We start from the raw sequence: 16,709 nt of genomic DNA on the forward strand, positions 1-16,709 counted from the left end.
AATGCTTGCTGGCGTCATAATTTTCCAGCACCCCCCGGTGATGCTGTTCGGAAAGGTTTAATTGATTGATCATTCAATAAAAATCCGCATAAAATTGTCCCCAAGATAGTTGTTTTCGAAAGTCACAATTTCGTTATATTCTGTGAGTTTTTAAAGTTTTCCCATTGAAAACCATTGCAAAGTCCTGTAGAAAAAATACTTATGTGTACTGAGACGACAAACTTGTGCACGTTGATGAAAAAACGGCAATTTTCGGAGTGCCGTATGTGCGGAAGACATTACTGGGCGCCGCCATCTTGGTGTGGTGGAGATTAAAAAACATGTACGCCGGACCAAGCAGTTGCCCGTGGTTTGGGCAGAGTGCTCTTCGCCGATTTTTACCGTGGTTTTGGTTATGGGCGTGGCTGGGTTTACAATGAGCCGTTTGATCTATTTCGGGAAGTTGCGCGACTCGAACGGCGGGAGTTCATCAAAAACGACCTGGTGCCCGAGAATTCGCCGTGTTTCGGCCTTGAGTGTGAGGCGCGGTGCGTGCTTGAAGTGAAATTTTGGACACATTGCGGTGTTATAATAAAGCGCTGAGTTATTGCTGCCTTTGACTGCGAGCTTGCGAGCGGCGGCAATGGGACGATCGACACTGCAGAAGTTGCGGCGCAGGCTACATCGCCGCGAAATGTTCAAGCAGTGTCCGATAGTGGTACGGGCTATTATTATTGCCCGCTAGTGATAATGGTTCATCTATCTTAAGTGGAATTTAATGCCAAGAGGGAGCTGGCTAAACATACCAACGTTACTCAAATTGTGATCGTAGTGAATCGGCACCCTGGGGATTGAAATGGGAGGGCTGGTGGGGTGCGACGACTGTCGCCTCGCTTTGCGCAAATTTTGCCGTGGCTCTGCACTTGTGCGTGAAGCCGAGTCTGGGATTACAAAAATAATAATTTAGGCATTCACATGATAATAAAAACGCTTTGCGATTGCTTAGTTTTTTATTAGATATTTTAAACGACGCTCCACGCTATCTATGCATAGAGGCTAATCATTTAAAAATGGTTAGTAAAAAGGTAGTGCAGTTCGTACCTTGTGATACTCTGGTAGAAAAAACTTTATTGAAAGGCAGTTTCAGTGTTCTGTACGTTCAAGACCGATTAAAAGTGCACACCCCTTCGCCCGAGTTGCCAAAATTTGATTTGTTTATAGGCTCCTAAGGGGAATTAATAAATGTCGTTCTTCTGCTCCAAATCAAGGTTCTTCTGCTCCATTGAGATTTCGCTGCTCCAAAAACTGCTTCCAAATCTGATTCAGCTGTCTCACCCCTGATTGTCTTAAAGAAGAGTGAAACTGAGCTCTCAAAGGAGCGACGTACTTTAAACGCCTTTCTCTATGCCTGTTGGTTAGTTAATGGACAAACTTGATTTTTATAAAAAGCGGCAACCCATCAAAAGTATCTACATTAAGAGCTGCAAGTTATCGGTGACACGTTTCACAACGGTGACATCCACCACCTGACAACAATGACATCGACCATTTCTTTCAGAATGAATGAAGACAACGCCGAGATCGTGAATGAACAAAATTTGCTCAGTATAGAAAAAAAAAGTTCCACCGTAAGTTTCAAACGCGACACTGTCATATATTGCAAACGACCAGCGTTGTGCTTTCTGCGACATTTTTTCCCCTTTTTTCGCGTCTTATACTATAATTCATACTCTTCTATTTTTTACGTCGCTCGTGCATCGGATACTTTTTTGCCCATAGCACATCCGGTATACCACTGGCTCAGTTCAGGTGTCCGCCCAGCAGCGACATAGTAGCTAAAGCAACAGTGGACCTCATTTCGCAAAACCCACGTAAATGTGCTGCTGAGCCCAAGGATACGGGCTCCCCTTTCAGTAACTGCCGCACAGAAAGCAGGAGCTACAGCTAAGCTCCAGTGTTACAGGGCGTTTCCAGGCACAACTAATTCTCACACTGTGGTTCTTGCCCAAAGAAACATCCCGGCCGAACGCTCTCAGTTTGATAGCATTGATATCCCACATGCTCTGATTTTTAAGTGCAATGCATTTCTTAAGCGACCCTGAACCTGCGTCCACCGGCGATGTCCGCGCACGTGGAGATGGGCGCGCGCAGCCTGGCCGCTGACATGGCACATACCCACGTGGGGGATTGGCCAGGAATCTCCTCGTCTTCCTTGGCAACGGGGGGAGATGGGCGCGCGCTGCCTGGCCGCTGACATGGCACATACCCACGTGGGGGATTGGCCAAGAATCGGGCGTGAGAAGGGCTAATGCACCTGCTTAAAGGAGTACTGACACGAAATTTCAAAGCTGAGATCCGCTCTAGCAATCAAGTACAACGACAACACAAATAGGTGTCTGTGAATAAATGCATCTTTCTTTCTTTGTAGTTGTGTGTGTGTGTGTGATCTCTCTTTCGCGAACATTACCGAACCGCGCAAATTCAACTCGTGCATTCGCACTTTCACATTCTTCCCCTCGGGGAAATGCGGGGAATTTTTCCTCTATCTCGTGCAACTAATGCCTCTCGACTATGCATACTCAATGTATATAGCAGTCCCAAAACCACCGGGCATAACTTTAACCGGCTCTTTTCCCTCACTACCCAGGCTGCTCAACATCATGCGCTTCTCATAATGTGTGACTTCAATGCGCCCCACACAGCATGAGTGCACCAAAAAAAGGTCGCATTCTATGGGAATGCATTCAGGCACGTGCACGGTCTAGTAAGACCCATAAATATCAACTATAGAACTGGCAACAGCGTTCAAAAAGACTGCATGCCGGACCTCACCCTCACTCATATAATTCATAGCGTCCGTTGGAGATGTACTTGACTCATCACTGGGTAGTGATCACTTGATTGTTCAAACAGACATACCCCTTGTACATCAAACCTCGACCCAGACATAACCAGAAAATGAACTGGGATGATTTCCGCCACGTCTGTGCTAACCACTCCCAGCCTGAAATTAAGACTGACACTTTCCTGGACTGGGTGGGCCGTATAGTTACCGGTGCCCGCCTTAATAATCACCAATTACACCCTGAAATCCCGTCGAGCATATTGGATTCACGGCTTCTGACATGAATCCCATGCTGCTCAATTGGCACATGAATAGGGTTAAACACTCTGACCAAATGAAAGGACACTTGAGCATGAAACGCATGTTACACATCTTCTAGACCCTGAGCGATCAAAGATTGCCCAATTTAATCGGCTCACAGCTATCGTCCATAATTTCCCGGGTACGAACCAACAACTCCTTGACACGGCCACGTTTTTGTACATACCCTAGGGGGAGAAACTGGATCTATCCCTCAATCAGGGAACTTGACGCTGATATCCCGGAGGCGGATGTACGAGCTTCTCTACTCCATACACCCACGACCAGACGGAATTACTAACACAATGTTACGTAACTTGGACGATTCTCCAATCTCAACTCTTGTCAAGTGTTTTAATCATTTTTGGGCATCCGGTGCCCATGCAACCCAAGTCCCGAAAGCACACAAAAATCTTCCTCGTGCTAAAACCACACAATAAACTTTTTTACACCCTTTTTGGCCGAAAAAGGTGTAAAAATCTTGTCCATGGCTAACACCCTTAAAAGGTGTTTTGGAAAAAAAAGGGTGTACGAATAAAAAAAGGGTGTTGAGCTCAACACCCTTATAAAATGGTGTTGATGATGCTTAACACCCTTTTTTTAAGGTGATGACATGCGCAGTGGCAATGTGAATCGGCGGAGCGCGCAGCATTGAACACAAACAGTCAATACGCACAAGTTACAGTTGGAACACAAATGATCGAATTGAGCAAGGAAACCAATAGAACGCAAGCGGTACAGGGAGTGCATACTTACTTAATAATACATGTGCTGTTCTTGCTTTTATATCCAGCAGAGGAAAGCTCCCCGATCGAGTCGGTTGGCTTGTCGCAAAAAACAGATATTTTAGCGCTAATTTTGAAACTATGGATTTTACTATGAGAATTTACAAATCAAAACGCGGTTTTGCAAAAACGTTTTAATCACGAGGTAGTTTTTGTGTTTAATAACTTATAGAACTTTATTAAATACCAAACAAATCTTCCCCGCCACCTCAACGCCCTTCAAAAAGGGTGTTCATTATTTCAACACCCTTTTTTCCAGAAGGGTGTAAATCTACAAATTAGGGTGTTCGAAACTAAGAAATAGGACGTAAGGAAAGAGGGTGTAAAAAAAGGGTGTAAGAAAAGACCGCCAACTAAGAAAAAAGGTGAAGAGACCTCCAACTTTGGAGGTTGTTTACACGGGTGGACTGAACATTTTCTACAAGCGGGGGGTGTTTTGTACCTCACGATGTTTAAAGCAATATGAATTGGCATAATTTATTACCAGTGAAGCTCTTTAAAGGAGCCATGAAGAGAAAATGCAAGTTGGTTTTATTCGAAAGATTTCGTGTTTTATAGTGCCCCCAGCGCTTGTCCGGATACAAACGGTGCTTTATTCACTGAGAAATTAAACAATTTAGGTTAAAATTTTGATTTTCCCGCTCAATCGTGCGTTTTCGTGGTCCCAAGTGACATCACGGGAACCGACGGCTCTGCAGCCTAGAGTACCTTCATTCACGCATCCGCCGTACAGGGTAGAGACACGTAACGCTGGCGCCGCCATGTTCGGTTGCTCGCTCGCCGCCGAAGCAAGTCATTGTGTCAAAACCGCGCTAAAATTATCGCCGCAACGCGGTTTACTGAAGAAGTTTGAATCATATTGTCTGTTTCGCGTTGCTAGGTCTCGTGGGAAACGAAAAGAATAACGCGTTGAGCCCGTTGGCCCAATTGCGGCGGCACGGGACCGTTCAAAGGTTGTCTCCACCCTGTAGCGGTGTTTGTTTGTTCCCGCGTTTCTTTACGTTCCGTAACCTAGATGGCGCCACCATACCGTGGCAAACGTTTGGTTTGTTTTTGCCCGCATTTAAACCTGGCTTGTTTTTGTTCTGGGAGAAAATATTCGTTCCCTATAACAGTGCTCGCTCGACAAATGGGGTCACGTAAGACACCGTTGCTTGCGTCAATCGGCCAGTGTCGTCTGAGACAACCCCAAGCCCCCTAGTGCTGTGCAGCTAAACCAAAGCATGCTGTGCGCAGTACGAACAGCAGAACGCATCAGTACTTCTATGTTTACATGTGCTTTCGTAACTTCCACTGTTTGTCCCATCATTCCTATTGCTTTGTAAAGAATGTGCCCTAAATTTAAGCGCAAATCGCTCGTTCGTCTAGTTTGTAAGCTCTACCTAATTTGCGTCTGCTTCTGCCAGCCTCCGCCAATCGCAGAGCTTAGCCCATGTGACATCACAGGTTCTGTTGCGGGAAATGAGCTGGTGGGTCGCATGACCATTCCCGTTTTTCCTAATTATGTAGCTTATTTGAGCGAAGTTTACGTTAAAAGTGGTGTCAGTATGATTCTAACGAGACAATCTTTTGAATGAACCAAACTTGTGTTTTCTCTTCATGGCTCCTTTAAGTTTGAGCTAGTTTCCATGGCGTTAGCAAAAAAATACAAAGAAAAAAAACTGCGGCACCTGTAAAGGGCGCACCACCGCAGATAGGGTATTATAACAGTGAAGTCGGCTTTCTAGCTTTTTAGAGTGTGAGCACAAGGGGCGTATGCGTATACGCGCACCTCTTACTGTACCATTTTAAAGGTATACTAGTCTTTTTTGGATTCTAAAAGGCAAAAAAATTGGCTCAGCTTGCAATGGTGGTGCAAGGCTGGAGAAACAGCATAACTGGGGGCCGACCTAACTTGTTTCCCCCTTGGATCCCCTGGAAGTGGGGGGGGGACACACTGGAACAGCCTTGTAAAATCCGATTAAACTTGGCCTCACGCCTCAGCGGTCATCCTAGCTTAGCAAGAACATTGCAAAGCTTAGGAAATTCATAACAAAACTTAGCAACACCGGAAAAAACTAGGTGAACCACCAGCTCCGCTGTTCTTTTTTTGCAACTGAACACCTATTTCACACCGTTTCAACACCCTACAGAAAGCCAAGCGCGTTGCAGTCGGTAAACACCCTTTTCGCCACACTACTATAGTCTTCCCAATTTTGAAGGTTCAAATTGGTGTTTCAGGTGCCAAAGCTAAACTTGGGGCATGAGGTGCACCGCATGTGGAAACGAGCGATCATTGCATACAAGCAAATATTTTTTTGCGTTTGAAAATTTCTTGCAAGTAGAGGAGTATATGAGGGGATGTCTTCTTCTTTACAGTGCAATTATGCACCCAAACATGGCCTTATTCAATAACAGCTGAACACTTTTTCCACACCCTTTCAACATTCTAAGAAAAACCAAGGGTGTTGAAGTTGATCAACACCCTTTTTTTCACACAAAAAGGGTGTAGAGCTAGGAAAAGGGTGTTGAGATGGAAGAAAAAGGGTGTAAAGGCCTCCCAACACCCTTTTCCACTTATGCTACACACTTTTTGGCTAAAAGGGTGTAAAAAAGTTTAGTGTGCAGAAAAATTTCTCAGCATTGATCACATCAGGCCGATTACACTTACGTCGTGCAAGAGGAAAGTCCTCGAACACATCATCCATGCACGTCTCACGAAACATCTCACCTCCATAAGTGCCTTCCCTCATTCAATAATTCACTTTCGCTCTGGATTATCCACCCATGATACCCACCTGCAATTATTTCACGGAGTCATCATTCCAACATCTAAGTGGATACGGCTCCTATCCTTGCATTGGACCTTATGAAGGCCTTTGACCGTGTCTCCTATGTGGCTATCTTGCATGGACTAACTACCGTATCCCCGGGAGAACGCGCCTACGACTACGTGCGAAGCTACCACACGCCCAGTACAACGGTTATTCAGGTTGTAGACATAACCTCGGACCCTATCAATATTCCCTCCGTTGGCACACCTCAGGGCGCCGTCCACTATCTTTCCTCTTTTTTTTAACAACCCATCCTTCACTTCAGCCTTTACAACTGCTGTTCTCACCGCTGTTCTCCACGACACCCCGACAAATTACTAGGCCCACCCTGACCACCACCACAGAAGGCTCCATCTACTGGACCCTGATTGCAGGTTCCGGATGCCCCCAGGGACTCAGCGAAGCTACTCGTCGCTGTTCCATCAACTGCGGCTCGGCGTAGCTTTTACTCATCGCTACCAACACCTCGTCGGTCGTTCGAGTGACCCTGACTGTGAACCGTGTCACATACCGGAGACTATTGAACATGTGCCTTGCAACTTTCCCCGCTACGCGCATTACCGTGGAAAGTTAGCAACGTCGTTGGACCGGTTGGACAATCGGGCGTTGTCTGAGCACGTCCTGCTGGGACCTTGGCCAGGCCCGCAGTGTTCAAAGAAGGCCGTCAAGGCAGTGCTGGCATTCTTAATTAAAAAGGAGTACTTTGGCAGCTAGGTTGTAGCCCAATCCCGTTGTGGTGAACTATTGAACATGTACTGTACATGGCATAGGTATTTTGTATATACTTATACTATCACCTCTATGTCAATCATCATACCTGTAACCCTCTTTATTTGTGCTCTTTTCCCCCTCCCCCTCCCACAGAATAGCAGGTCAGAGACTACACGATCAGGCCGACCTCTCTGTGTTTTCCTTTCATTGAATAAATTATTCTCTCTCAGACGACACCACTCTCTGAATGACTGGAGACAGCAATGCACACATAGCGGACACTTTAAAAACTGGAGTACTAATTGTTATCGAGGAAGCGCGTGCAGCCGGACTTGACTGCTCCCCTACCAAATCTGAACTCCTCATCACCGGCAAAAGGCAGCTTCAAATCCCTCCCGGATATACAAATTACAATCGCTGACATCGCTGTCCCGGTGGTGAGCAGCATACAGACACTAGATCTACTAAGCCGTCATAACAGGGGTAACACTCAGTACATCTTGCAGTTCACTTTCGCATGTGAACCAAACAATCAACCTAATTCGACACGTAACCGCCTGGAACGGAGTGCTTAAGAAGGAGGACAGAATGCGACTGGGACAAGCTTTCGTGATAAGCCGCATCCCATACTCACTCCCCTTCTTTCAGGTCACTCCCACTCAACTTAAAAAAAATTCATATCCGGAAAGCCTATGTACAAGGCCGCATTGCAGGTCTCCTTGTATGCCTCACGGAGGAGCTGGTGGAGGCCCATCGCAGAGGCCCGCTGCCACGGCTGTCGGGCACCTCTACTGAACGGCACAGTCTGGGCAGGCTCGGCTTACGTCACCGACCGTAAGCTTCAGATTCCCCAGAATATCCATGCTGACATCCTGGTACGCCCTCTTCCGCGCATTATGTATTCCACTTACCATCGGGAGCGGCGGGAGCAAAGGTTACGCGCGCCTACTAAGCGACTCCCCATCAGACCGGACATTATTTATGTGAACACGGCCGACTACCGCCACCATGATGCATATTCGGTAGCAGGCAGAAGCTCAACTCAACATCCTGGATGAGCTTGTACATCAACGTCGCTCCGCCCGTAAGCACAAACAATTTTGTTGCTGAGGCAGCGGTGTTGGCGATCTACGTGGACTGTTCACTACCCGCCTTAGCAGCCCACCCGGTAACTAGGCCGCCCTGGCTTAACCATCAAGTGACCGACAACCAGCCGCTCACTAGACTCCACATTCGGTCGACCGGAAAGGCAGACGCGCATTCCGCGGGCATACTATAGTACTGGCGGCTGTGAACCAGCCCAAGGTTGTAGAGGCGTTTGTGGACGCTGGGGCCCAAGACGGAATTTTAACTAGAGCGATGAAATATCCCTCTGATGATTCAGAAGCGAATCAAACCGGCCTTTATGAAACACTCCGCACCTTACCTTCTGGCGGATTTCACAGCCATCCGGGACGGACTGCAGGCGCTAATGGCGGCCCTTTGCCAAGCCCCCTGGAAGTTCCAGTGTACAACTTTACACGGATTCAACGGCGGCCATGCGGGCATTGCGCCGCGTAGCCTCCAACTCGTCTGGCTCAAGAGACATTAGTAAAATACTGGACACCTACCCCTGGCCTCTCCGACTGTCGTGGATCAGGCGTAATACCCTCAGTAACGCATCACGGCCCAGGGCGACTGGCAGTGACAAGCAACACGTAGCCGTTCTTGACACAGGTGTCTCTAATTCGGCCTATGCCAATGTCGGTGGCCTCCCCACCCTTGATGGCTGCCTCGTAGACACCAGTGTGCCCCACCATGTCAGGGGAGCAAAGTTGCACATGACAAACGGATGCTTCTTATCGGTGATGACTCTGACCATTTCGTCGGCTACCCATTTGCTGCTTACCTCGGGCATCAAGTCGTAAGTGGCCACCTTTGGCGATGCCACGAGGGAGCATTCTTCGTTCTCAAAAGCTTTTTCCCGACCGCCGTTGAAGAAGAAAGTCACGTGGGCATACTTCTCAGTTTCGGTACAGTGGAACTGCGTCTTGCCCTTAGCAGCGAGCCATTCTGCAAGCACATTCTCCGGCACAGTTGGGGGGGTAGAAATTCTCAAAAGGCAACTCTTTCTTGTACTAGGTCATCGTAAACAGCTTGGGATCTTTGGGAATGAAGATAATATCAAAGTTGATCTTGATACGTACCAAACGCTTCGGTGAGCTGACTGGATCGATCTGCGCGGAAATTGCAGAAGACTAGGGTGTCGCCATCCCCGATGCGGCCACTGGGGTCTACGATGATCGGCTTGAAGAATGCGTCCGTCAGCCGTTGGGGTTTGGGTGCATCGTACAGGCTCTGGATGGGCTTGATAAGGTCGTCTGCTTTCACGGAGTCTCCGATTCCCTGGGAGAGACCTTTAAGGGCGATCTTGTTACGCTCTTCCCTCTTGTCCCGGTCCATGGCGCAGTACCGGCCAAGGAGCCATACTTGATCTGAGAAATGTGGTCAAGGACCCACTGCGCGTACTTGGTGGCACTTATGGGGCTCGGATGCCTGCCGTCGCCGAAAAGATGGATAAACGTGTGAGGCACGACGTTTTTCTTGGCACGCTCCAGGAGTGCGAAGATGTGGTTTATGTGCGACTGCACGCCAATAGTTCCTGCGATAGGTGCGAGGGCAAGTGGATAGTTCATGTCACCTTACGTCTGTTCCGCGAAAGCTGCCCTTGCTGACAACTGACCCACATGAACATTTTGTCCAACGGAAGGAAGATCTGCGTCGCGCCACACGCTCTCCCATTCCACCGTGTGGAACAGGCCTTCCCAGTTGGCTCGCTCGCTGGGAGGAGGTCCTGCTGCGTAGACTTCGAGTTGGGGTGGCCCTCTCTCCTGCGGTAACCCGGGTGTGCCCACCACGATACCATGCCCCGTTTACCGACAACAGCTTCTCTGTACGGCTCCTGCCGAAGATGCTGACACTAATCACTTGTTATGGACGTGCCCCTCCCTGACTGAAGCGAGATAACGACACCTTCGCGGCACAGGCCTACATGCTGGGAGACCTCCCGATCTGCAGCAATGGCTGTGGGGGCCCTACCACCACTCTCTTCTGGACTTCCTTCGGGAAACTGGTGCGAACCTGTACCTTTAGGACTCTCTAAATTATACCAAAGGGCATAATATCGCAATTAAAAAAATATTGATCGCCCTAATGCCCCGCCAGTACTTTCCGCACCATCAACCCTGCAACGGCGGAGGAGGCAGTAATAGCGCTTGCTTTAACTCACCAGCCGAGTCACACGATTGTGATCTCCGATCCGAAAACGGCCATTCAGAATTTCCCCAGGGGGCTCCTATTCATACGGGCACTCAAAATTCTTCCTCAAAATCGTCCTTACACCTCAGCAGAATAGATCTGGACCCCTGGTCACACCGGGATGGTGGTTATTAAGGCGGCCCCTACTGCTGTTCAAGAGCTCTCTTTCCGAGCTGGCCCCAGCCTCGTCCCCTCGCAAGGTGCCAGATCAGCTAGAGATAGCCTGCTCAGCTATCATAACGTAGCGACCCATTGCCGCCTCACCCGCCGCGTGTCATACGCATGTCGGTCTTGACAACGTACAAGAAACGTGGGGCCTCGCGCGCTGCGTCATCGCATTCACCCGTCATTATTTACCTGCCCGAACTGCCCATCATGTAGCATTCCCGCCACCTTATCCCACACCATGTGGGCTTGTTCCAGAGATGCCTTTCCTTCTATAACCTGCCATGAGCACTGGGAGAGGACGCTAGGCAGGTCCGATCATTACCTTCTAGCCTTTCTGACGAATCGGGCTGTCAAAGTCGCCGCCAGGCTAAAGCCATGTCAGCCACCACGTCTCCGTAACAGAGCTTGGAACCTTGCTCCCCTACAAATTGAATGTGGTATCCCAGGAATTGGCCCCAAGAAGACTATGCCTCAGTCAGAAATCCTCCAAATAATTTTAGACTACATGTATAGAGCGCATTCAGCAAGAACATTCATATTCACGGATGGTTCATCAACCATGCAAAGCTCTTCTTCAGGTCTATACATATCACAAACTGGTGAAATGCTTTCATTCCGTCTGGAGCGACAAACATCTTCGACAGCGGCTGAGCTCTACGCTCTGAAGGAGGCAATCGTTTACATCCTGCGCCATGAGCCGCACCAATGGAGTATCTCCACGGACTCCAAGGCAGCTCTGCAAATTCTATGTAGGAGAAGTAGATTTTCCCCCCACCAAATCGCAGCCTGTGATATATCATACCGTCACGCTTGTTGCTCAGATAGCCTGCAGAGGCTACATCACAGAGGTTCAGGCTGAAGCTGAACGACCCCGCGAGTGGCCCACACAACCTTTAAACATTTAAATAACCATATATATAGTACGCTGACCATTCAGCGAGAAATATCGAGTCGATATCAATCACGCTTATGCGATTCAACTAATCCACTAGCTTTATTGAACGGGTCGTCATCGCAACGAACTTCCTTGTCAAACGCTATACATTGAAATTTGTAGGAGAAACTGTGAATGAGCCCGTAGGTCAGTGCTTAAGTTGTCAATAATTACAAATAACGTCCCTAAGGCTTAAACATTTTACAATGTTCTTCAGACATAATTTCATTATTCGCATGCCTGACCCTTTCTTATACCGAAACGTGCGCGCGCCGAAACGTCCGCGTACTTCGATGTCCGTGTACCGAAAAGACTACCGAAACGACCTGTGCCGAAAAGGACTGGAGCCGAGCTCGGGGACCTTTTTATGTGGCTTCTTAGGCCCGGTCAAGCTGTGTACCCACGACTTTTGGTCCAAGACGTCTTCTCATAAACCTCGGGAAAACAAGAAAGAGGAGCAGGAATAACTGAATTAAATTGAAACGGACTCGAAGGTTGTCAACCATAACGTGAGGGGCCCCCCACTCCTCCCCATGTGTCACGAGTTAGTGAGCTTTGGTGTGAAGGGGAGGTTGAAGCTCCTACCTTCAACTTTCAATGCGGGAAGTCAAGATATTTTTTTTTCATATGATCTAGCGGGGCTCCTGACAGCTGGGGGCCCGGGGCTGCAGCCCCCGTAGCCCCCACCTTAATCCGGCCCTGTGTGTAATGTGGCGCAACGGTAAGAGAAGTTTGGAAAACAGGGCTATGATACAACGTCGGATACGAACGAAATGACACGCATTTTCAGCAGGTGCCGCGCCTGCACGGTGAAGTTTGTTTTATGCCCAGTCGGTGGTAGCATGCCCGGCAGACACGGTCGCCAGCCGTGTCCGCAACTTACGCCATCACACCAAAGCGTGTTTACGCCAGAAGGCAAAAAATTACCCCATCTTCCCGAGGGGAACCCTGAGTAGGATGCGGAGCATCGGGGGGTTCTGTTGCGTTTCGTTGTGTTAGTAGTTGGGTTTGGGGGAAATGTAGGTGAACCCCGCGATGCTCCGCGTTCCACTTCACGTTGTCGAAGTTCCGGTACCGCCGCTCGACGTTCTCGAACTGACGCTGCTTGACGTTGCCGAAGCTCAGGATCCGCTGCTCGACGTTGTCGCTTCGAAGCTGCTTCGCGCTGACGAAGTTCAGGGTCCGCCGCTCGCTTCAAGCGTTTGCGTTCAGCGTCGCGTGCCCTTCGCTTCGCAGCTTTGTCTTGAGTGGACGTAACGTTGCTATTAGTGTTTGGGCTGATGCTGACGCGTGCTTGCGTCAGCCCACTCACTGACGGGACTGTTGCTTCCATCACACTTCATCGGAAGCATCAACGGAGTCAACCAAAGCAAGTGCTGCACTGAACGCGTGCAGCGCTCTACCCGCTTTATATTCACACTTGAAGGAGAGGAGACTAGAGGAGGAGAGTAGCGCATGCGCCGCGAGAGCAGAAGCGAGAACGCAGGAGAAGCGCAAGCAGGTGGTAGGAGAGAAGTGGAGGGAGTAACGCGCAGCTGTTGGAGAGCGGGAAGGAGGAGAGTTGCGCATGCGTAGTGTGAGTGCGGACGCCGACGCCGCGGGACATACCCCCGAGCAAGAGATGCTCGGGGGTACAAATTTCCGGTAGTTCATGCCGCGAAGCTACACGTTGGCTACGAGGCACGCCGTGGCGGATGTCTACGGAACAATTTAGACCACTTTAGGATCTTTAACGCGCGCCGAAATGTCGACACACTGGCGCTTTTGTTTTCTGCTCCCATCAGAAAAACGCCGGCCGCGGCCGGGAATTGAACCCGCGTTCTCGGGATCAGTTGCTTAACTCCTTACCCACTGAGCCACCACGGCGTGTTTTCCAGCTGGACTTATGCCAGCACCAACATTGCGTGACCTAAATAAAGCAGGGGGCAAAGGATTAACGCCGGTCACTCAGAAATCAAGGAAGGCATAGAATATAAGCATAAAAGAACTAAAATACAGCCCACTATATAGTGTGTAATCACATAGGTTTTCAGAACAATTTTCGATATTTCCACGGTTCCGTCTCCGCTGCGAGCTCGGTTTGGCAAACGAAAGATGGCGCCACGCGGCCACGTATAAAATCACCCTAAAAATAGGTACGGATGTCCTCCCAGAGAACATTCGCACAAGAAGGCTCGGTGTTGTTCTAGAGACAAGCGGTAGGGCTAAACTCACAATCGCCAAAAACAGAAAATCTCTAATCAATAGCACATAAACAAAACGCCCAACCGAGAGCAGAGCAAGAAAAAAAAAAGAAATGATAAGACTCATGCAACCGCTGATAATGACCCGAATCTTAATCAATTGTGCACAAACGAAACGCCCAAGCGAGAGCAGAGCAAGAAAAAAAAAAGAAATGATAAGACTCATGCAACCGCTGATAATGACCCGAATCTTAATCAATTGTGCACAAACGAAACGCCCAAGCGAGAGCAGAGCAAGAAAAAAAAAGAAATGATAAGACTCATGCAACCGCTGATAATGACCCGAATCTTAATCAATTGTGCACAAACGAAACGCCCAAGCGAGAGCAGAGCAAGAAAAAAAAAAAAGGATAAGACTCATGCAACCACTGATCATGACCCGAACCGTGCCACAAATTTACCCGAACCAAACATCATCGGGACAGCATATAAGGCAGTCGTCAACCTCGCAGTTTTGACCGTGCGACGAACTAACAAAGGGCGGACCCCAGGGTAACTGGATGAACATGCACAGACGGGTCTAGAAGATTGATTGATTGTGGGGTTTAACGCGCCGACGCAACGCAGGCGATGAGGCGCGCCGTAGTGGAGGGCTCCGGATTAATTTTGACCACCTGGGGATCTTTATCGTGCGCCGAAATCTCGTACCCACGGGCGTTTTTTCTTTTCACCTCCATCAGAAAAGCGGCCGCCGCGGCCGGGAATCGAACCCGCGACCTCGTGCTCAGCAGCGCAACGCCTTAGCCACTGAGCCACCGCGGCGGGTGGGTCTAGAAGAAGGGTAACGTCATACTCTCTATGCAAGGATAAAATAACAATAAGGAAAAGAGCGGGTGAAGGTCAATTGGAGAGTTATTCACCCTGCAGTCGTCCTAAATAGGATGTTGGTTATAATGACGATGAGTATGTCTCAATTTGTGTCTTCCTAACGCATTTCAAGAAAGCGAAGAAACCTCTGTCCTAGCACCAAGAAAGCGTATGGAAAAAAAATCCCACCAATCCACTCCGTGAATGTGGTTGGAAAGCAAAGCTGCAAATGGCACCCATAACGATTACCCATGCGACGTCACTTAAATTCACTCACATCGCTCTACAAATAGTAAAACCAGAGAAAAGTGAAATGCACTTAACCACACCATTTATTACTTCAAAGAGATATTCTTGGTAAGGTTAAATCAATGCATGATGCATGAACGTGTTTGGTTTAGTTGTATTGGTGTAGCAAAAAAGTGGAAACTTTTTTTATAAAATTAAAGCTCCACCCGGTGTTAGGACGATCTGACTTCTCCGTCTCTGCGCCGCGGACGGAGGTGACGAGATTTGCGGAAGAGAAGGAGGAGAAGGAGGAAGAAATACTTCTGTTCAGATTTCTGAACGGTATACGTGCAGCCCTGAAGAGTGATTCCTTCTTCTGTGGGGCCCATATGCAGCCCGTGCGGCCTGTGTTCTGTACACCCGCTGAAGCTGGGTAGGTAGAGAGGTCCTGGACAGCAGCATCTCCCATTGCTCTTGTTGGGTAGTTGACCGAAAGAGAGGCGGGTGCTCAGGGCTAAAGTCGCACACCCAGATTACGGGGCGGAGTGTTCCTACTTCTGAACAAAATTTACATTCAGCGTCGTAGCGATTCGGATGCATAAAGTGAAGACGCGTAGGCTGTGGGAAGGAGCCCGGATTGTATGAGCCGTAGGGTAGTTTGTTGTTCTATGGAAAGGTCAGGGTAAGGCGAAGGTACGGTCTGTCTCAGAAGGCGATAATGCTGGGTTATCTCCCTCAACGTGACAAGCGGGTGACTGTTCTCGTGCAGCTCCATAGCACGGGAGGTAAAAGCGCAGGCTTGTTGAGTGGACGTATTTGTTGCCCTCCATTGAAGCATGAGGGGGTGTTCAGATGAGTTGAATGGAACCGTTTGGGGAGTGGTTTTTAGCACCCGCAGTGCAGGTCAGGACACCCAACCCTACTGGTAATTCCAGTAGGCTTGCTGGGAATCGACGACTACCCTCCGAACCCCTGGTTGAGCGATAGCCAAGGTGATAGCTGCCTCTTCTGCTGCCGTCATTTCTTGGGTCCTAAGCGAGGTACACGCAAGGAGGTTGGTTCTGGAGGTAGCCACGATGATGGCGTATTGCTGCCCTCGATGTTTAGAGGCGTCTGTGTAGATAACTGCATGATCCCCAGCGAGGGTGGTGTTTAGCGCTTGAGGCCGTGCTTTTCGGTGACCCTCGTCATGTGAGGGGTTCATATTTCTAAGCAAAGGGAGCATCTTTAGTTTTAGTCGCCAAGAGTCTGGGTGTACGTCAAGCGGAGTGACATTCTGGGCTGCCCAGCCAATCTGGTGAAGCATGCGGTTACCCACCGCAGTTCTGAGTTGGACCTTCTACTTAGAAAGATGGCCTTCTATCAGCTCTTCCACCGTGTTGTGGAGCCCCGTGCTAAGCAGCCTGTGTGTGGACGCACTCATGAGAAGACCAATGGCCTGCTCGACCGCCTTTCTAATCATTATATAAAGCATCTCTATGTCTTCCTTGTCGAGAAGACAGGGGGTTGACGTAAGTGACTCTCTAGAGGAAAAAAGTTTCAATTAATCGAAAGGTACCGGATTCCTTTAGGCCTCGCTTCTTGGTGGCAAGTCGCCTG

General features: G+C 48.9%; 1 pseudogene; it reads right to left on the reverse strand.

Annotated features, from left to right (window-relative positions):
* Window positions 1-9,094: 9,094 nt before the first annotated feature.
* LOC144160059 (2,3-bisphosphoglycerate-independent phosphoglycerate mutase pseudogene) lies at window positions 9,095-10,108 on the reverse strand (annotated as a pseudogene).
* Window positions 10,109-16,709: the final 6,601 nt, after the last annotated feature.

Source organism: Haemaphysalis longicornis, unplaced genomic scaffold, assembly GCF_048455015.1.
Source record: "Haemaphysalis longicornis isolate Haplotype H1 unplaced genomic scaffold, Haemaphysalis longicornis Haplotype H1 scaffold_1, whole genome shotgun sequence".
Classification (NCBI taxonomy): domain Eukaryota; kingdom Metazoa; phylum Arthropoda; class Arachnida; order Ixodida; family Ixodidae; genus Haemaphysalis; species Haemaphysalis longicornis.